Below are 21,361 nucleotides of genomic sequence, written 5' to 3'. Positions count from 1 at the left end.
TATACACAGTCTGAATTCTGAGGATCTTTTTAAGGAATGGAATTGCAGATGAAAAGAATGACTTAACCAAATTTATTTTTCAACAACTAAATCATACAAGTTGCAAGTTACAAATGAGGCAGCTCAGAAGAGAGATAACTAACCTGCTCCCAAATTCCTTCTCACCGACACCAGAAGTTCAATGCCAAGAAATAGCAGCGACCAACATGTCAGATCTTTCTTCTCCAGCTGTACCTTCCTGCAGTGAGAGGCATTAGTTACAAGTAAAATCAAATATGCCCACATACCATTCATCGCAATGAGGGATTAAAATAGTTATAGTTATCTTGCCTTCTGCCAATATTTGTTATTTTTTTCCTTTAGAAAGCAAAACTGAAAATGTTTTCAAAAACAAGCACCAGTCATCGTTGGCACCTTGTTTAATGATTCTTCTTTCATTTTGTAATTATATTTTCCATATTCAATTCATGTATACATTTCTGAACATCATTGTAATAACTCCACTCTTGCTTCCTAATGACTTGACTTTTACCTACAATTTTAATTTTTGAAAACAATGTAACAAAATTATTTTATTCGATCTTGTGAAAGAAATTATACATGTAGAAATGTTACCAATTATTATTGTCCTTTGAGGCACTATAAGAGCACTTGTTCATAAACTTGTCCAGCATCCTATCAATGTGCGCTAACATGTAGAAATGTTTTAAAGTGCAGAAGAAAACAAAATATACTCCAATTCAAGTTCATAAATCCATTTTTGTGTAGATCTAGACTTTGAGAGTTCTCATGGATAAATTAATTATTTTTAAAATTCTGTTTAGCATGGTAATGGGCCCTTCTGGCCCGCCCAAATACCTCAATTAACCTAAATCCCTGCCCCTCAACTTTACATTTTGAAAGATGGGAGCACCTGGAGGAAACCCACGTGGGGAGAACGCACAACTCCTTACAGATAGGTCTGCATTCGAACCTATGTTACTGGTGCTAATATGGTGTTGCGCTACCTGCTATGTTAACCATGCTGCCCTAAATAAGTTAGAGATGTTAATTGAAAGAAATGCTAATAGGCATGGATAACAATCAATATTCATCTATTTAAATATTAAGCAATTTATAAAAATGGAAAGGGTGTGGCGGAGCACACTTTCATGGTGAAATGGCCCTGCGTTTAATGCCACATGACAGGGCAGCCATGGGAAGATGGTGCTGTCAAGGTTTTCTCCCTGCCTCAAGTCTCCTACCCAGCATGCGCCTGGGGCAGTGATTATGACATCACAATGTATGAAGTGTCTGAGCTCATGCTGCTCTTAAAAGGCGCGCATTGAATTTGAATAAAAACTATCATTAACAACTTTCAATTTGGTGGCTGAGTCTTTCTTGGCTGTGTCCAGCACTATATTGGTTACCCTATTGAGCCCAGACACCTCTCTGGTCTCAAGATCATGGATCCAGGAGAGATCAATGCCGTTGCCATCAAACTGCCCCCCTTCTGGACCCATCACCCAGGTACATGGTTCGGGCAGGTGGAGGCGCAGTTTCGACTGAGGAACATTTCAGCAGACGCCACGATGTTCTACCACGTCGTGAGCATGCTGGACGAAGAAACGGCAGCCAGGGTGTTCGCGAACCACAAGCCCCTTACACAGGCACTCACGTTTGCCAAAGATCAGTGGTTGGCTCGCCAGCAACGCCACCTCTCCTGCATGTCGGAGTTCACCACCGATATCCGGCACAGGGCAGGCAACAACGTCGTGGCGGATGCGCTCTCTCGTCCGCTGATCAACGCTCTTGCACCCAGCCTTGAGTACACACAGTTGGCAAAGGCTCAGAAGCTAGACACAGAGACACAGGCTTTCTGGACTGCCATCTCTGGCCTTGAGCTTCAGGATATTCAGTTGCCCAACAGCCCGGACATGCTGCTCCACGACGTCTCCACCGGCTTGATGTGCCTGGTAGTCCCACTGCAGTGGAGGTCGAGGGTTTTCAGTTTAGTCCACGACCTAGTCCACCCCTTGGTGAAGATTTCAGTGCAAATGGTGGCAGAGCGGTTTGTGTGGCATGGGCTCAAAAAGAAGGTGTCGAGGAACTGCACCAGGTGCAAGGCCTCCAAGGTCCATCAGCAGACACGGGCCCCAATCCAGTAATTCAACCCGGCTGTGCGGAGATTTCAGCTCATCCACACTGACATCATAGGCTCCCTGCTGGTGTCCAGAGAAGTGTGCTACCTTCTCACAATAGTTGATTGGACCACGAGATAGCCGGAGGCCATTCCCATCAAAGAGGCGTCTGTAGAGACATGCACCAGGAACCTAATCAGCCATTAGATTGCTAGGTTTGGAGTCCCGGCGCACATCACCAGTGACAGGGGCACACAGTTCACTTCCGCGCTCTGCGCTCACCTGGCGAACCTCCTGGCGGTTAAGCTCCACCACACCACAGCCTACCACCCGCAAGCAAATGGTTTGGTGGAGAGGTTTCATAGTCATATGAAATCCACCCTCATGGCTCGCCTCACCGGCCCAGGCTGGGCAGACGAACTGCCCTGGGTCCTCCTCGGCATCAGAACAGCACCCAAGGAGGACCTATAGGCATCTTCTGTGGAACTGGTCTACGGCGCACCATTCTCTCTGCCCGGTGAGTTCTTTGGCCCGGAGCCCAACGTCATGCCTGAGCACACAAACCTTTTGGCAGATCTCTGTAAGAAAATATCTTCACTAGCACCCCTGCCTCCCTTGCATCATGGTGTCTGGCCGAAACATCCTAAAGAGCTGGACTCGGCGGAATTCATATTTGTTCGGCGCAGCCCACATACGGCACCTTTACAATGCCCGTACAAAGTTCCATACAAGGTCCTCCAGCGGTCCAGCAGGACTTTAACTTTGGACATCGGGGGTAAAGATGAACTTTTCACCGTGGACCGTTAGAAGGCGGTGCACTTAGACCTATCACGGCCAGTGCAGATGACCATGCCCAAATGCCGGGGCTGGGGTGGGGTTATGTGGCAGCGCACTCTCTAATGGCGAACCGGCCCCACGTGTAACGCCACATGGCAGGGCAGCCATGGGAAGATGGGGCTGTCAAGGTTTTCTCCCTGCCTCAAGTCTCCTGCCCAGCGCGCTCCTGGGGCAGCGATTATGACGTTACAATGCACGAAGTGACTGAGCTCATGCTGCCCTTCGTTAACGACTTTCAATATGGTGGCTGAGTCTTTCTTGGCTGTGTCCAGCACTACAAGGGTCATGTAATTAAAGCAAGGGAATCAGCAAGCTAAAATTATATTCAGATAAACATTAAGTAATAAAGACCTGGTTGAAGGTTTTATTTTTCAATTTAACCTGATGAATATTATTTTTCACAATATATCAGCTGAATGCAATTATTTGCTACACTCTAATGTGGATGACATTGCAAAAGGCACTATTTTAATTATTCAATTTTGAACCTGCAACAAGATACAGTTTCTGTGCAGGTGTTTGTACCCTTATTAACAAAGACTAGCAGAAATAATTATGTTTGCTAAGAATTTCAACAAATGTATTTGCCATGGTGAAAAAAAATGACTAAAGCAAACAATGGTATTTTGGACATTTCATGATGTTAAATCACCACTTAAGTTCTCTGGAGATGTATTGCAGCTCCAATGATCTTCAGCTATTTTATTAATGGAGACAGTAGGTGTAGTGATAGAGTGCTACCACCAGGAGGAGTCAGAGATGGAGTGCTTAGTGTGTCAGAGTATATAGATACGTTTTTGGGACATAAATTGGGAAAGGTTTATTAGAGTCGGTCACATACAAACACTTTAAAATACATCTTATTTGAAATACTGGAGAAGCTAATGCTAGACATATCGGCTCCACAGCTTTTGCAAGAGCTTTGGATAGTGCCCAAGAGACTTCACTAATGGACCATTGTTAACAAAAAGGCAACAGATGAAGGATCTTGTTGGAGCCGCAGATTGTCTGAAGCTGTTCTAAGAGTATCATGTGGTTTTGCAAGTAGAGAGTATCAAACAGGTTTTTTCTCAGAGAGAGAAAGAGGGAGGGATAGACACACAGAGATCACATCTACAGTGTAAAAGTCAGCAACAGCAGCTGGGACTGGAACAGGACAAGCTGCCAAGCTTGTGGAAAATCCCATTTGGAAGATGGGTTCTTATTTCAGCCTGGTCAAAGCCCTTGTGGTTCATGCAAGAGGAGAGGACTGGCTGTCTAATGTTTCACTTGGAATAAGGGAAACAAAAAGGCACTCTGTGGTGATCTGAAAGAAAGAGGTTATCATCTGGAGAACCCTGAAGGGGCAAGTTTCATCAGCAAGATACTGAAGTGACTGATGGAAGTATATCAGTTGTGGATGTCCTGGAACAACAAATCTCTCTCTGAAAATTGACAAGAACCTTCCTGAGCGGTAATCAGTTACCTTTCAAGCACCAAAGCCTAGTGAACTTTATAAATGTTAAATTTTGTGCACAGTATAAGAATTGCCTGCAACCAGTGAAATTGGAGGAATGAGAAGTGAGATTGGACTGTGAACCAAAGAACTTTTCTGAACTTACACACACATTACATACACATGCGTTTAGAATTAGAAGGGGATTAAGTTCGGTTAGTTAAGTCGATAGTGATAAGAAAGTTTGATTCTGTTTTCATGTTTAAAGATAATTAAAAGCAACTTTTGTTTAAGTAAACATTTGTCTTGGTGAATATCTATTGCTGCTGGGTTTTGGGGTCCTCTGGGCTCGTAACAGTAGCATCTGGGGAATGTTGCATGTTGTGAATGTTGTTGCATCTTTAGTAGATTCAAGGTGGATGCCTTCCCATGAGGTCTGCATGTGTGTGATCTGTCTTTAGTGTTGGTTGCTTAGTTAATAAATCTAGTTGTTTTAAAAAGAACCCCAGTTTCTTTATTGTAATAGAAGAAACATCACAGTAAGCGACAATGAACATACATAAAATAAAAGTGAATATTTAGCACTGACCATTTCCAATGTAGAAATATATTGTTCTCAATAGTCAAATAGCAATAATACTATGAATCACTGCAACTTCCCCCCCCCCCCACATACCCAACTTCCCTCCCCCCACCCCCAACCCACATCCTCAAGCTCCCTCTCTCCCATCTCCATTTTGGAATTTAACATTAACCAAAAGCTCAACTGGAGTGGCCAAGTAAATATGGATTGGTTACGCTGATGTGATTGGATTAATGACTAAAAGAGCCACATACAAAAAGTTAACAATGTGATAAAATGTCTAGTGACTTGGATGAGTGCAACTCTTCAACAAAAAAAATCAAAACTATCCAAAAAAAAAAGTTCAGTTAATCTGTATGCTATCCACTGGCTTTCCACCTTTAAAATCTACTGCTTTAGGTTACCAAGGCATTTTTGACAATATTTCTGAAACCAGCAACCTCCAACAAAAAGGACATAACAGTCCTGAGAACTCCAAGCTCTGTTCCAAATCACCAACAAGCCTAATGCTAATGTACAACTTCAGATCTTCATCAACCTCGTCAAGATCCTGGAAATATTCACCCAATAGCTAAATGATGGTATCTACACTCTAATGGACCTTAGTAAATAACATGAGTACGCTCCATTTTTACCAGTAAATTACTTTTAATATCGCTATTCCAAGAAATTTTTGGAGAAAATAGAAAATGTAATTCTACGCAAGGAACAATTGCTCGTACTATTTCTTTCTCAGAATCAATTTGTACCCAAGTAAAGATCTGAACTCACTGCAATTTGCCTACTGCCATAATTGCTTCACAGCAGATGCAATCACACTGGCTCTCCACTCAGCCTTGGATCATCTAGACAACACCAAGAAGTACATCAGGCTACTTACATCGACTACAGCTCAACTTATAACACAATCATATTCAAAACCAGAGCTTCTGCACCTACTTCTGCAACTGGATCCTTGACTTCCTCATCAGAAGACCACAGTCAGTACAAATCAGAAAAAAAAATGTCTCCTCCTCACTGACAATCAACACAGGTGCACCTCAAGGATGCGTGCTTAGCCCACTGCTCTACTCACTCTATACCCAAGACTGTGTGCTTAAGCACAATTCAAATGCCATCTACAAATTTGCCAGGGACACCACGGTTGTTGGAAGAATCACAGACGGCAATGAGGAAGCATACAAGAGTGAGATAGACCAGCTGGTTAAATGGTGTCACAACAACAGCCTTACACTCAACATTAGCAAAATTGAGGAATTGATTGTGTACTTCAGGAGGGGAAAATCAGGAAAACACAAATCAATCCTCATTGAGGGATCAGCAGTGGAGAGGGTAAATAACTTCAAATTTGTGGGTGTCAACAGTTCAGAGGATCTATAGTGGGGCCTCCATGTCAATGTAATCATGAAGCAGGCTCACCAGTGGCTCTACTTCTTGAGGATTTAGAGGAGATATGGTACGTTACCAAAGACTCTTGCAAATTTCTAGAGTTATAGCGTGAAGAGCATTCAGACTACTTGCATCACTGTCTGATACGGAGCTGTCAATGCACAGGACAGCAAAACACTACAGAAAGTTGTGAAATTGCCAGCGCCTTCATGGGTTTCAGCCTTTACTCCATTCAGAACATCTACAAGAGGTGGTGTCTCAAGAAAGCAGCTTCTCTCCTCAAGGACCTCCACCACACAAGCCATGTCCTCTTCTCACTGCTACCATCAGGAAAGAGGTACGGGAGCCTGAAAATGAACACCCAATGGTACTCTCTACCATCAGATTTCTGAATGGAAAGTAAACACTACCTCACTTTCTTTTGCACTAATTTATTTATTTAAAAATGTAATTTATAGTAATTTTGCATCTGTGTTGCCACAAAACAATGAATTTCATGACATGCTCACGACAATAAATTCTGATTCTTAGGAGTCCCTTGGGATTAAGGATGACTAGATTCTACGTGTTCTCTATTGACAGATAAAGCCAGTATGGAACTTATAGACTTTGTCACAGTTCAGACAGCAGAGATCTTTTGGGCAAGACCAAGTAGGATGGAGGGGTGGTGTACTCCTTCCAGCATTTCAATGTGCTCTCAATGTACAAATATCAAATTGTCAGGGCCATCCCAAATCCTCCTTCAGTAAGAAAATTGCACTTTTTTCAGCTATTCATGAAAGAACCAAGGTAAAAAAAAAATTTGTGTAGTCTTTAATGGCCAGAAATGATGAGTTTAGGTTATAATCACCCTCAGAGCAAAATGTCTTTCTCATCAGAAATCAATGACTGTCATACAAGTTAGTAGACAAATAATTGGGTGGGAGGTGGTTATTTACCTCACAGAAACTACCAATAAATCAATAAAAGACAAAATATTGCTTGGATAGCTCATAAATTTTACAATTACAGACAAAAAGGGGAAAGTTGTGTTTTTTTTACATGCTCGGTTCAAACAAAGGCATCATCAGGTGTTTCCAATTGAAGAGAAACAAAACAAATTACCTCATGTTCTGGACCTTGTTTCTAAAAATTCTGTTTTTATTTGTTCAAATTAACTGATATTAAATCATACTGCAAGTACACCTACTGCAATATTTACTTAATGTACACCCCAAAAGTTAATTTAGAAAAAGCTATTTGTTAATTAAGAGAAATTGTAAATATGACTAATATAAAGATCACCAATATGTTGATCTACATGAATGTCATGTAAAATTCTCAATTTATGGCAATAAAATAGTCCTCATGGTTAGCTTTAGAGCGAAGCATTTTAGCAAGAACCATGGATGTTAAAAAATGGCAATAATAAGCATTAGTAGTTTGAACAGTTGGAAAGGAGCCATGCACATCACTGATGACTGAAGTCTGCACAATATGGATTACTAATATAACTACTGTTAATAAACCAATATCCTTTATATATTTTCATTCATACCGTCTGTGTGGGAAGTTGCTATAAATAAGTGCAGTAAATTATGAGCTACAGTAAATTGATGTGTAATTAGTAATCCATTTATGGAGAAGGTTTATTATTGCTCTATTTGGAATAAGAATCATGCCAAGGCACCTCTTAATTAATACTTTGTTTCCTAATAATTAAGCTGTGTAGATCAATGCTCACATTTTTTCTCCTATTGTACAACCACAAACTAAAATATTCCCTTTAAAATATTTTGTTCCTCATGATTAATTATGAAGTTCTGATTTTTATTACTGAGGTTTCAGTTGTTGAAACATGGGCATATGTCCTTTAGTTCTGTATATCAAAACTATTCTGAAATGGTAAACCATCAGTGTGAAAATCATAAACATAAACATCATAAAATCTTTTAATGCAAATGTTGACATTCTAGTATAGTGGTTCTCAACCTTTTTCTTTCCATTCAGATACCACTTTAAGTATTCCCTATGCCATAGGTGCTCTGTGATTAGTAAGGAATTGCATAAGGTGGTATGTGGGTGGAAAGAAAAAGTTTGAAAACCGCTGTTTTAATTGTACCTAATTGACTCATTATGTGCAAGGTTTCATAACTCCAGAGGAAATGGGCCAATGACAATCCTTCACAAGCAAAATATTTCAGTAACAATTGGGTCTAGAGCAGTGATTCTCAACCATCCCTTCCCATTCACATACCACCTTAAGCAATCCCTTACTAATCACAAAGCACCAATGGCATATGGATTACTTAAAGTGGTATGTGAGTGGGAAGAAAAAGGTTGAGAATCGCTGTTCTAGATGACCACAAAATCATGAACATATTGTAATTGTGCACTATATAGGAAGAGTTTCAGTTTACAAATGCTAAAAGATATGATGTAGCGGCCATGTAGCAGGCCGAGTGGGCGCACAGCGCGGCAACGTGAACTGTCACTAACGCGGTTCTGCGGGCGTGCAGAACCACAATACGACGCTGCATACTCACTGCATGCGAAAGATTCCGAGGGTCGAGGAACAGCATGTTGAGCTATTGAGTCTCCCGCCGGAAGGCGCGGGACACTTACAAGGCTAAATTTAAACCTGCCTGTCCCATGGATTCGCAGCAATCTCATAGTGATGTCCCGCCTTAACCTGTGGAGCCAGGGACATGTAGTATACAAGAGAAGCCTGTAAACCCTGAATAAACCAGTCTTCAATTGACTAGTCTGGCATGTGTTTTTTGTATTACTTCAGTAGCTCTACCGTAGTAGCCACTACAATGGATATTTTAGGAATGTTTTCTATCTTTTCGTGATAAGAAGGGCCACACAAATATTAGAACTTACATGACAAACATATAATTACCAGAAACAGAATCAAAATTTGTCATGAACAAGTCATAAAATTCAGTGTTTGGAGTCAGCATCAGGGTGCAAATATTCATATTATGAACCATCTTATACACAATTAAAATAAATAATAGTGCATGAAAAGTAAAGCTGTGTCTTTGGTTCATTGATTATTCAGGAATCTGATAGCAGTGGGGTCTTCTTGTGCCACTAAGCACTCTTCTTTAGGCTCGTACTTTTTTCCTGATGGTAGTAGAATGAAGAGGGCATGGTCTGGGTGATGGGGATCTTTGAGAATAGAGGCTGCTTTTTTAAGACACCGCCTCATGTAGATGTCCTCAGTGGAGTTAAGTCAGGTGCCTGTGATGTCGCAGGCTGAGTTAACAACCCTCGAGCTTTTCCTTGTCCTGAGAGTTGGCACCTCCATACCAGACACTGATGTAACCACCCAGAATGTTCTCCAGAGTACACCTGTAGATGTTTTTGAGCATCTTCGGTGACAAACTGAATCTCCTCAAGCACCTCACAAAGTGATGAGCCTTCTTTGTGATTGCATCAACGTGGAGGCTCAGGACAGATCCTCAGAGATGTTGACCACCAGGAATTTGAAGTTCTTGACCCTCTCCACCACTGAGCCATCGCTGTTCAGGGTCAGGTTCAGGGTCAGGTTCAGGTTCAGGGTCAGGTTCAGGGTCAGGTTCAGGGTCAGGTTCAGGGTCAGGTTCCCCTGATTCTCTCCTTGCTTTTGCTAATGTTGAGGACAAGGTTGGCTCAGTGTTGAACCAGACAGGCATACCTCATTTTGCACTGGTTCACATTCAGACAATGTTAAAGCATGATCATGCCCTCCTGCCCAGGAACTCACACCATATTGGATAAGAGGGCTCGAGGTCAGCACAGGGCTCTAGTAGCAACAGGGTCATATACAGACTTAACTGGAGGTGGAATGGTTAGCAATTTCAACTTTGATGGACTTCAGCGCGTGATTTGATTGACTTAACATGCAGATACACCAGTAATAATCAATATACGGACGACGTACATCAGAAAAACCTACCTTCCTATTTATTTGTTCGCTATTTAATGCGTCCTTTCATTTTCACTTTAAATAATTTTCCAATAATGTTTTTTAATGACATTTCAATTTCACAAAATAAAGTTACCATTTAAAATATTTTTTTTTCTGAAAGGGTTTCTGCGTGACGTCGGTCCATAGCGGTTCACGTATCGAAAGAAAACGTCCAAATTCATTCCTCGAGACTTACTCAAACGGACCTCCTCCTCATGTTGAACCAGATCGCACCTGGTCCGGGCGGAGACGCGCGCGCACGCGCGCGCGCGAACCCCCCCCCCCAACACCAACCGGCAGCCGGGCACGCGCCACCCCCACCCCCCCCGGCAGCCAGGCACGCGCGACGCGCGCCCGCCAGTTGCAGGGGAGGCTGGTGCCGTGCGCCCGGCGCTGACTCCGCTCCTGCTGGCGCTCGCCTGTCAGTAATCCGGCCTCAGCGGGAGAGCGAGCAGCCAGTCAATGAACAGTCGCTTATTGATCTTCGGAGGGGAGGAGGGGGTGTGGGAACAGGAATTTTTAAAAAGCGTTAAGAATTAACAGGATAAAGCCATTTGCCGTCCCGCTCTCGCAGGCAACCTCGCTGCTTAAAAGCCGGAGCGAAAGAAAAAAAAATAATAAACAGTATGCTGATGCGCTGAAATGGTACATCCTCAAATATCTGGAATCTGAAATAAACTGGGCATCTTTCAGAGGGACTCCTGTCCGTTGAATCCCAGGGCAAACCTCGTTTCCTTGACTGGACGTGAAAGATTTTTATTTGCAAGGACGCAACCTCCAAACTCCACAGTGAAGGTAAGCAGGCTCGCACGGCGAATCTGTCATGTTTTTCTTTTCAGTCAGCGACTTTAGTTGGGACTGAAGGCTGTCCTAGCGAACAGGTTTGCAAAGTGACCCGTCGTTTAAAAAGTTCAGCGGTTGCGAGCAGCCCCTGGGACTTTTGGTGAGCGGCGGGGAGCTGTTCCTTGGGCTCCGAGCTGGATGCGTGGTGGAGGCTAGGCTGGCATCACACAGCTTCCACCCAGTTCCAGGGGTATGCTGCGCTTGCGCGTCTCCCCGCTGTATAAAACTTGCTGTTCGCCAGGGAAGGTGACACATTAAACATTTGGATTTATAGCGACCAGGGCACTGGAAACTTCACGAGGCTGCATGAGTGGCTGAACAAATATCCAAGTCAAAAGCACCGTTTGGTAAACTTTGGTGTTTTCTCTTTTTACATGGAATTTACACTTGTTTGATTTTTGTGCTGCTTTACTGTCCCAGATTTTAAATTGTCTTACGTTATGTAGTATGGTTAATATACCAGCAGGATTTAAATGATTAAACATTATTATTTTAAATCACACAGTATTCGAGCTATATTTCAAGTGATTATGAATGGGTGACAAGATTTTTCCTTTGTTGCATAACTTTGTATTGGACTTGACAAAAGTTGATGTGCTCGTGCAGATTTTCAGTCGACTGGCTTGGAGGAAGAGACTGCCTCACAGCCAAAGTGCTTACTTTAGTTTAAGTGATAATGCAAGGTGCGATGTTGTTTTGGTGTGTGTCAAAAGAGAATATTTCCCTGGTAGCCAGGAAGTGTGAGATTACTGAGATAGCATTGCTTGGGAATTAATTCTCATTAATTCTTTGCGTTGTTCCCTCTATTTATTCTCGAGCTGCTCCATTCTATGCTGTTGCGAAAGTACAATCATTTATTACCGGTTCCGCGGCATCGAATGACGGTGACCCACGTTGTCGGATCAATTTCAGCTCTTGTGTAACGCTGGGAACAAACGGGAATCTGCCACTTCCCTTCAAACTTCCCGTAAACCAGAGCACATTCCATAGATTGGGGTGCAGTTATTATGTCGCTGATTTTGAAACTGCCCATTTTCGGTGCACATTTTGGTTCGGGGGTCATTAACCCTAAAAGTTGCATCACATCTCAAGCTTTGTCTCGGGCTGGAGACTGAGATTATCTCCACGATATCCCCCGCTCCAGAATGGACAAAACGGGTAGCAAATGGATGCTTTCTGTCAGTTAAGTAAGCGAAACCTATGAATAGGTGACTTCTGAGTGCCATTTAATACTATTGGCACAGGCGTAATGATCCCATGGGTTTTAGGTATTGTGTTACATGTACGTCTGTTTAATGTAACCATTTCCACAATTTGTGAGGAATCGTTAGAATGAACGAATGTATGGCGGCATCGCTCTCAGCAAAACCCGATATTTTACCTGATTATTATCTTACTACTTTGGATTCTTGGAAGCTGTCAAATTTCTTGTGTCTCTGACCATACTTTTATGATGAGACGAAGAAGGGCCATTTATAAATATAAAGCTTTATATGATCATTTGTTTTTATTGACAAAAGGGCAACAGAAATGTATTAATTAGCTTTGCACAGATTGGACTTCAGAACATGTCATGCCTATGTTGTTTCAAGTGATGTAAGGGATAGGACTTAAAATATTATTTGAAATGTTCTTCAGCAATGTATGGCATGAATGTACAATGTATCCACCCAGGAGATTCCAGGAACTGAGTTCTGGAATTATTTTCTATTTAAACGCTTCCTTCCCAAAGTTGAGGTTTTTTATAAACAAAATTAAAAAAACAAAACAAATTTTAGGTTTTTAAAAAAAAAAGAAATGTTTTACTGTTTGTTTTGGCTTCTTTGTTCAATTTAATGACCAACTCTTAAAAGCTTTTTAATGTAATGTTTTGGGAAAATATTGAATCCCCATTTTCTTTTTTTCCCCCATTTTCAAGATGAATTAAATATTTTTGCTATTACTTGACTGTCTACATGGTGGCATAAAGAGTGCAACTTATTGTATATTTAACATTCATTAGATTTATTAGTCATATCCTATGCATAGAAAGGAAAATAGATGAGTCAAAGTTTTAAATCTTTTGTATATAGTGCTCACTTCAGAAGCCCAGAAAAGCTTCCATAATAAGCAGCTTTTCTAGAGTTATGCCACAAGATGCTGCAACACATCTACAGAAATATCGCCATCTTATGACCAGATTAGTGTGTGTAACATATTTAAATACAGTGCTGCCAGATGTGGAGGTATCATTTATCATCTTTTTCAAGTCAATGTACAACAGTACTTCACTTACTTAGTCCTTTGGAATAATGGTGTCATAAAATTTAAGTATCATTAACATGTTAATTGACTTGCACAGTCAATACTTTGTGCAACAATGTGCAGCCTATTTGGAAAACATTAAGTTTCTCAGCACTAATATCTCCTGAGATATCTGTGACACTTAAAGTTTGCTATCTATAAATGAGAATGCATCAGAAAATATCTTGAGGAAGCATTTTATTTTTTGATATAGATTTGTGTGGTGTTCCATTGTATGCTGTAATATAAACATCTATTTACATTAAAACAACATTACTAATTGGTAAAAAGGCAAAAATTCCTTGCTTCCCAAAGTAAATTAGCAAATAATAAGCTGAGGGAGCGGTATTTGGAGGATGTTTAATTATTCATGTTTGGAAGCCACCTCACAGGATTCACAGTCAGTTAGTTACACAATAATCCTTTCCAGTTATATTCATCAAGGAGACTATAACAGCATTACTGTTCATCGGGTCTTGCTTGTTACTGGAAAGGGCCAAGATGGGAAGTTAACCATTTCACCATTCAAAATAGGAACTTTATCATTTTTTAAAAAATGTGAATATTTCCTGGGAACTTTAAATGAGTACACAATCTATTTTTCAGCCCGATTACTTGAATGTGTAGGTTTTCACTGCACAAAATGTCATTGGAATGTTAGTAACTTCTTTGAATGGCTGCTGTGACTAATTTGAGTGATATTGCATGAATGTGTTGCACTACACATTCCTTTCTCAAGTCTAGAAATATAGATTTCAAACCATTTATTAGAGCATGCGAGCTGTGGTCTGCGAGCCAGGAGAAAGAACAAATATTGTGAAAGGCACAAGGCCTTCTGTATTTTCCAGGCTAGTTGTAATGATACTTTTTGTATTTTGGTTTGCTATAATACATAATTTCACACAAAACATGCTGCTACTATTATGATGTCTATCAATAGAAGTCATTTTATTGCATAATGCTCACTGTCTGCCAATTAATTTCAGTTTAATCTACTAACATAAAATGATGGACGTGCGCGACTGGATTGTAGTTGGTAGGAATACAGATTATTTCCAAAATAAAATATTAATACATCTTTTTTGAGTGCTGATAACCATAAAATCCTCAGTGAATTGAACAGTGCCTTTTCTAGATGGTCTCAGAATAGAAATGAACAACCAAATCATTTTAATAATAGCTAAAACCTTTCCATGAATGTAATTAAATTGCCATCTAATTTTTTTTTTAAAAACCCTTAGTAACTATAAATATTGATCTGTGTTAATTTAACTGTTACTAATCTGGCCAGTGGTAAGCTGTATAAGACTTGCTTTGTAATATCCTTGGATTAGGGAGGAATAAATGGCATGGGGCTATTGCCTTGGTGCTTTCTACACATTAGAAAATAAAAGTACAATATGCGCTAAAAATATATTTTCCTGTCTATAGTCATGTAGTTTGGCAATATTTGAAATATGGCTCGATAGACATTTGAGATCTGCAGACTCCCCTTGATAACAAACAAAATGAGAAAAAAAAATGATAGAAAGATAAATGAACACAGGGTGCTTTTGTTGACAGGAATGGAAACCGTGGTTATACAATAAAGGAAAGTGGTAAAGTTTCATATCTGAGCAGACAAAGCACACTTTATTAGAGTACAATTTGCAAGTCTTTCACTGCCAGAACATTCCACTGATTTGCAGAACAACTAATGGGGTGTTCCATTGATAAACTAGCACAAAATGCTGACCTAAATTTGAAGAAAAGGAAGTTAGTAGAACACTTAATTAAAAGGTGAAGATGGTCTCTGCTGTATTGTACATCAGCATTAAATTGCCCTTTTGAATTTGATGCACTAAAAAAAATAACTATTTGCTCTCATGGTAGGAAATCCACACAAGTTGCATTGATTTAGTGAAATTGGATTACACTCAACACCAGCTCCTCAAGGATATGCTCCCTCTTAACCACAATTGTAGAACTCAATGCCATTCCAACTCTATCTTTAAATTTGCTGACAGCACTACAGTAGTGGGCTAGGTATCAAATAACAATGGGATGGAGTACAAGAATGCTATTGAAAGTCTAGTGACATTTTGCCAAGATGACAACCTGTCTTTCACAGTCAGTAAGAAGAGGATGTCAATCAACTTCTGGAGAGGGGGTAGAAATTAAAAATTCCACTGACCTCACCTGGGACAACTGCATATTTTTGACTCTTGCCTCTATGCACTAATGCATCTACTTTTTCAGCTTTCTCAGGATGCTAAGGAAGTTCAGCATTCACCCTCCCACCATTCCCCCCCACCACCACCACCACCTTGTTGCTCAACAAGTACTTTATTGAAGGCGTCATAACGTGGTGTGGTTTGGTAGCTACTCTGTTCAAGATCAGAAGAAGCTACAGGAGTTGATGAATATGATGGAAAGTTCCGTCCATTCCTTGGACTCTATTTACATCTCTTACTGCCTAGGGAAAGTCAGTTAATATACTGAAAGACCGATCACACCTCAGATACAGTCTCTTGTCTCTTCTTCCATCAGGATTCTTCCCTGTAGCCATTTGGCTCCTGAATTAACCACCGGAGAGTGCTATGACTTTCCTTTTCATTTTAAACTCTGTAAATTGTACTCTTTACGCATCTGTGTGAATGTAAGAGATAATCTGTTTGTTTGCGGATGAACCCTTCTCACGTACCTTGAAGAAGGGCTCAGGCCTGAATTATTGGTTATATATCTTTGGCTCTCATAGATGCTGCAAGACCTGCTAAGTTTCTCCAGTATTTCTGTTTTTACTACAAACACAGCATTTGCAGACTTGCATGTTTCACTCTTCTTGATGTGCGAGGTATTTTGTGACAAATAAATTTAAGCATTGTAAAAATATGAATTACATGAATGTACTATGAAGCTGATTTATGATCTGTGCACATCGAGAATGTATTATTAGAGAAATATAATGTTATTAATATGCATTGGCAGAATACTTTCATCATCTGATTTCAGCAGAGGAAGGAAGAGAGGACCCGTCAAAGTATATATTGGTAGCAGATGCTTGCAGATAAAATGACAGCGGACGACTGGGAATCTTCTGAAAGAGTCTTAACAAGAGCTCAAGGCCAGCTTGCTCCAGTAATGGCAAAGTGCAAAGATGGCAAGATTAGAGAACAATGTATATTGAAGGTTTGATCAGAGGCAGGAAAAAAGGAAGTCCGTGACAGGTACATGTAATTGGGATTTCTTGACTGAGAAATAAAGAGAATTTAAGAAAGAAAGTAGGAAGGCAAAAAAGTGTAATGAAATATCCTTAGCAAGTAAGATCGAGTAGAATCCCCAGACATTCTATGTCAAGAGCAAGAGGATGGCCAGGTAAAAAGCAGAGTTCCTTTGATTACCCCTGTTGGAACCAATGTGTAGAGCATTGTGATGTGAGTGAAGTTCTAAATGAATGCCTCTTATCCTTATTCACCAAAGAGAAGGATATGGAAGAAGGCATGTTCAGGGAGGGTTACAATCTTGATCTGATCCAACCTAATATTTAGAAGGAAGAGGTATTAGACATCACGGGGTGTATAAATCCCCAAGGATGATGAGATCTATCCAGGTTGCTTAGGAAAGCAAAGGAGAAGATGACCAGTGCCCTGATAGATTTTTACATTGCTATTAGCCGCAGGTGATACGCCAGAAAACTGGAAATTGCTCATGTTGTTGCTTTTATTTCAGGTTAGCAAGATTTGCAGAAAATATTTGGTCCATGTTTACAGTGTGCAATGTATATGACAACTTGTCTTTATTAGAAGGGCTGTGGATAAGAACAGTAACTACAAGCCAGTGAGCTTTGCATAAGTGGTCAGGAAATGATTAAAAAAAAATCCAAAGGGACAGGATTAGTGAATGTTTGGAAAAGCAAAATTTGATTGGGGTCCAATAATTCTCAAATATCCTGCATCACTTGACTTGCTGTAACACTACTCCCTACTCTGTTTTATTTATTTATTATTATTGTAGTACAGGTACGAGTTGTTTGAGTTGACTTGTCTAAATAGCATGCACACTTTTTACTGTACATGATAGACATGAACGTGACCTTAAACAATTCAGTTTAGTTGGTGGTGTTGTGGATGGTAAGGAAGGTTGTCTAAATTTATAGCTGAATATAGATCAGATGGAAAGTTGGACAGTGTGATTGCAGATGGAACTTAATCCTTACAAGTGTGAGGTGATGCATTTTGGAAATCAAATAGCAGTAGGTCATGTAAAGTAAAGGGTAGGGTGCCAATAAATATCAATAACCAGAGGGACCTTCTAGTTCAAGTCCATTATTCCTAGGTAGGTAGGATGATGAAGAAAACAAATAGCACATTTGCCTTCATATTTTGGGCATAGAATGTAAAAATTAGGACAGCATGTTGCAAATATATTTTTTTAAAAAACCAAATAAACCACTGTTTCAACTGCACTTGGGACATTGTGGTTACCATAAGACAGGAAGGATGTGATGATTCTAGAGCAAGTCTAGAGGAGCATCACCAGGATGAGTAGACTTCAGTTCTAGGGAGAGATTGAATAGGCTAGACCTGTTTCTTCTGGAGCTAAGTAAATGAACGACACTGTATATATTTGAAAAGGAAAATGTATATATCTTGATCAATGTGATTTATGGTGTGAAAAATAAAAAATTTAAAAAAAAAAGAGCTAAGTAAATGGAGGGTGACCCAATGAAGGTAGACTTTTAAAATCCATTTTGGAAGAGATTTCAAGAGCAGGAGGGCAAAGATTTATGATGAGATGAATGAATTTTAAACTGGATTTGAAAGGATTTTTTTGTATAAACAGGAAGAGTGGTTGATATCTGGAACTTGCTGCCAGATAAGGTGGTGGAGTCAGAAAAGGTATATAATTAATTATGGATTTTTATTTCATCTGCCACAGATTTTTAATTTCCTTGTGGATAATTATAATGGAGATATTGAAATCTGTGTGTCCATCTATGATCTAAATGCACAAAAATGTATAATCTGGGAAAAAGGTTAGCAATGATTTTTGTGCACTGTGTACGAAATAATTGATAAGTACATATCCATAGTATATTTAGTCATTGATAAAACTGTTTACTGCAATTCTACTTAACAATTTTTACATCATTTTACATCAAACTATTGTTTTCATAAATGTTATTTTAATTTTGGAAATCAAATTATTAAACAGAATTGACAACCATCCTGTGTACAGTTTTTTTCTGATTTGTATAGTTTTCTAAACATGGCCATTGTATCAAAATAGAGTACCTGGAGATAGCATGTTATTGCCAGCTATGTATCTATCCTAAATAATAAGCCTAATCATCTATAGTTTTTCTGGGTTAATTACACTACAATGCTACTATAATACCCACTGGCCTAGTAGTTAGTTACATTGATTAGTGTAAAGATATTGAACCATCTTGCAGGGATTTTTTTGCAATAATCTCCTTCCTACCCCCAACATGAGGTCCTTCAGCCTAATACAGTACATGCCGAAGATGACTCCTCATCATTCTTACCTGTGTTCCTTTTCTCTATATTTTTTCATTTGTGTTCTTCTCAATCAGATTACTTGATTAGTGGTGTATCGATAGCAAGTAAGAAATGGTCCACTTCTGATTTACCCATCTGCCATTCTGAGAGGTTATTGGTGGTTGACTCTGTTCTTATGGAGACTTTCCTAAATTGGGGAGTGCCAAACATTGCTCACCTGAGCAAGCTGCTATTCTCTGGTGAAGATTCAGAATGTAGCTCCTTGGTCTTGTGAATGAATCATTTACTACTGAAAGACAAAAATAGTCCACTAATTCTGCAGAATTTCACAGTATGCTTCCTCAATCAATTTCCTTTTCAGATTGCAAGATGTAATAGTCATTTATCTCACCTGGAAGGATAGCTTTTGCTTTCCTACTCACCATTAAACTAACATTTTGCCTCCAATTTAATATTAGGTTCTGTTGGTGAAATCTTTAGAAGTAGACCTTTAATGGGAATACAAATTAGTAAAACCCCTGTCAAGCCACCCACAAAAAAAAATTGAGGAAAATGTAAAAAAAATACAAGTTCAAAATTGGCGTGCCTCACTGTTAGTTCACCCATCACACAATCTCAAACAACTGGAAAATACACTCACCTGGCATCTTCTAATCTCCATTAATGTCATATACCAGGTTGTACAATCCAATTAACCACACTCATTATTAATAAGACTAATATGCCATTCCTGTTGCTATTTGCATAAGGTTAGTCATAAATTCACAACATTTGATTAATTGGTATTTGTTTAAAAAAAATATGGTGACTTGTATGATAACATAATTGATGCTGAATTGAGTGGTGTATAAAGGTATTCAAATTGGAAAAATTATATCAGTAATAAATGTGATTTGCTGGAAACAAAAATTGTGCCGAAGCCTAAACACATGCTCGTGACAATAAATTATGATCCTGATTCAAACTAACTTGTCTGGATTCTGCCCAATAAAACGTGTAGTGAGATGCTCAGAGGAACTTGAAATTTTTACCATTTGGTACTATTTCAATGAAACAGAATAGGGAGGAAAAAAAAACAATCTTAACTGAAGAATGTCATTGGTGATCAGTTGAACAGTGAAAATGGTATTTCCTTTTATTTTTCTGCAAGTCTTTATTGGCTTTTTCCCTTAATGTTCTCTGAACACAGTCACAACATTGATTGAGAAGCAGTTGTCGGGATGAATATACCAGAAGACTTTATGCATTATATCTTGGTTGATGCGATAAGGATTTTAATTATTTGGAATTGATTGCTAAAACTTGTAGGTAAAGATTGCATTTCATTCATTTATTTGAATTATTAAATTAAATTTGTCCAAGACTGAAGAACGGAACAAATTATACAAATGACAGTTCAAATTTTTATTTCGCAAAATTAAAATGGTATTTTTCTGAAGCTTAATCTGTTGCATGCAATCTTTCCTGGAATACAGTATATAATAAATTATGGAGCCACAGCAGCAAACTGAAAAAACCTATAGATTACTTAATATGGTCAGAGCCAATGTTACATTTCAAGTGATTGAAACACATTTAAAAACTGCATGAATGTGTTATTAAGTACATCCTGTTTTTTTTAAAATAAAATAGACATTCTAGAAATCTGCAGTTTTTATAGTTCCAATACTGACTTCTAGTGGCTAGAATTTAAACATTTTATTGACACGCCCTGTTGTACATATTTATTTCTTAATTCTATCCATGTTAACAAAAACATTTTTTGGTCATATTCAAACAAGTATTACAGTGATAGGCAGTATGTATTTGGTCCAATCCTTTCTATTCCTACCTGCTACAGAACTCTACTTGAAGCACTGCTCTCAGGAGGCTGTTCTCCATCTGCCTATTCCTCCCTTCATCCTGCAGCGAAGACATTTAATCTGTGGGTTCTGTTCTTAACTGTCTGGATAAAAAATAAATCTGCCTGTATGTAAGTAGAATAATAATAATAATAATAATTTCTCTCTCTCTCTCTCTCATGATAAAAGCTCTCAATTATTAACTGAATGTTTTTAAAAAAAAAACAAATATAGATGATTTCTAATGCTGTCTATTATTAGGTTTATATTTGCTATTTTGGATGTATGTAGAGGAACTTGATTATCTCCTAAATTAATAATTAGCTCTTGAACTTGAGTAGTTTAATGAATCTTTTTGAAGGTGTCGCTTTTGTTTTCATGTGATTCATCAGTTTTCAGGGTGCCTCAATGTATACATATAGTCACTTTTGCCTACAAACTTAGTTGAACGTATAAATTCTATTTCAGATCTTTTTTAATCTGTTCCAATTTTTGTTCCTAAATCATTTTTTGATTTGGCTATATCATCTTACATATGGAAGCATAAGTATCCTTGTATCCTTGCATAAGCATCCTTGCATCCTGGTGATGC

At 39.2% G+C, this 21,361-nt stretch overlaps 1 protein-coding gene and 2 long non-coding RNA genes across 6 annotated transcripts in view; 1 reads left to right on the top strand and 2 right to left on the bottom strand.

Moving 5' to 3' along the window:
• The window catches only part of LOC138736613 (uncharacterized), a 161,924-nt gene extending 151,340 nt beyond the window's left edge, over positions 1–10,584 (bottom strand). For 3 of the 4 annotated variants that reach the window (XR_011340438.1, XR_011340439.1, XR_011340436.1), the window contains exons 1-2: positions 10,396–10,578; positions 144–238 (exon numbers count right to left, since the gene is read on the bottom strand). This is a non-coding gene — a long non-coding RNA (uncharacterized lncRNA). Of the gene's footprint in view, positions 1–143; positions 239–10,395 lie in introns of all 4 variants that reach the window. The other variant, XR_011340437.1, reaches the window with a different exon arrangement.
• A 71-nt stretch (positions 10,585–10,655) lies between these two features.
• LOC138736611 (kelch-like protein 29) overlaps positions 10,656–21,361 on the top strand; it is a 483,106-nt gene continuing 472,400 nt past the window's right edge. The window contains exon 1 of the mRNA XM_069886405.1: positions 10,656–11,096. The gene's annotated coding sequence lies outside the window, so the exon portion shown is untranslated. The remainder of the gene's footprint in view (positions 11,097–21,361) is intronic.
• On the bottom strand, positions 15,088–20,891 carry LOC138736612 (uncharacterized). The gene is made up of 3 exons (XR_011340435.1): positions 20,760–20,891; positions 18,955–19,217; positions 15,088–15,162 (listed from the first exon to the last, which is right to left on the bottom strand). It is a non-coding gene; the product is annotated as an uncharacterized lncRNA (long non-coding RNA).

The sequence above is a fragment of the Narcine bancroftii genome, chromosome 6, assembly GCF_036971445.1.
Source record: "Narcine bancroftii isolate sNarBan1 chromosome 6, sNarBan1.hap1, whole genome shotgun sequence".
NCBI lineage: Eukaryota > Metazoa > Chordata > Chondrichthyes > Torpediniformes > Narcinidae > Narcine > Narcine bancroftii.
This window is presented reverse-complemented; position numbering and strand designations above follow the sequence as displayed.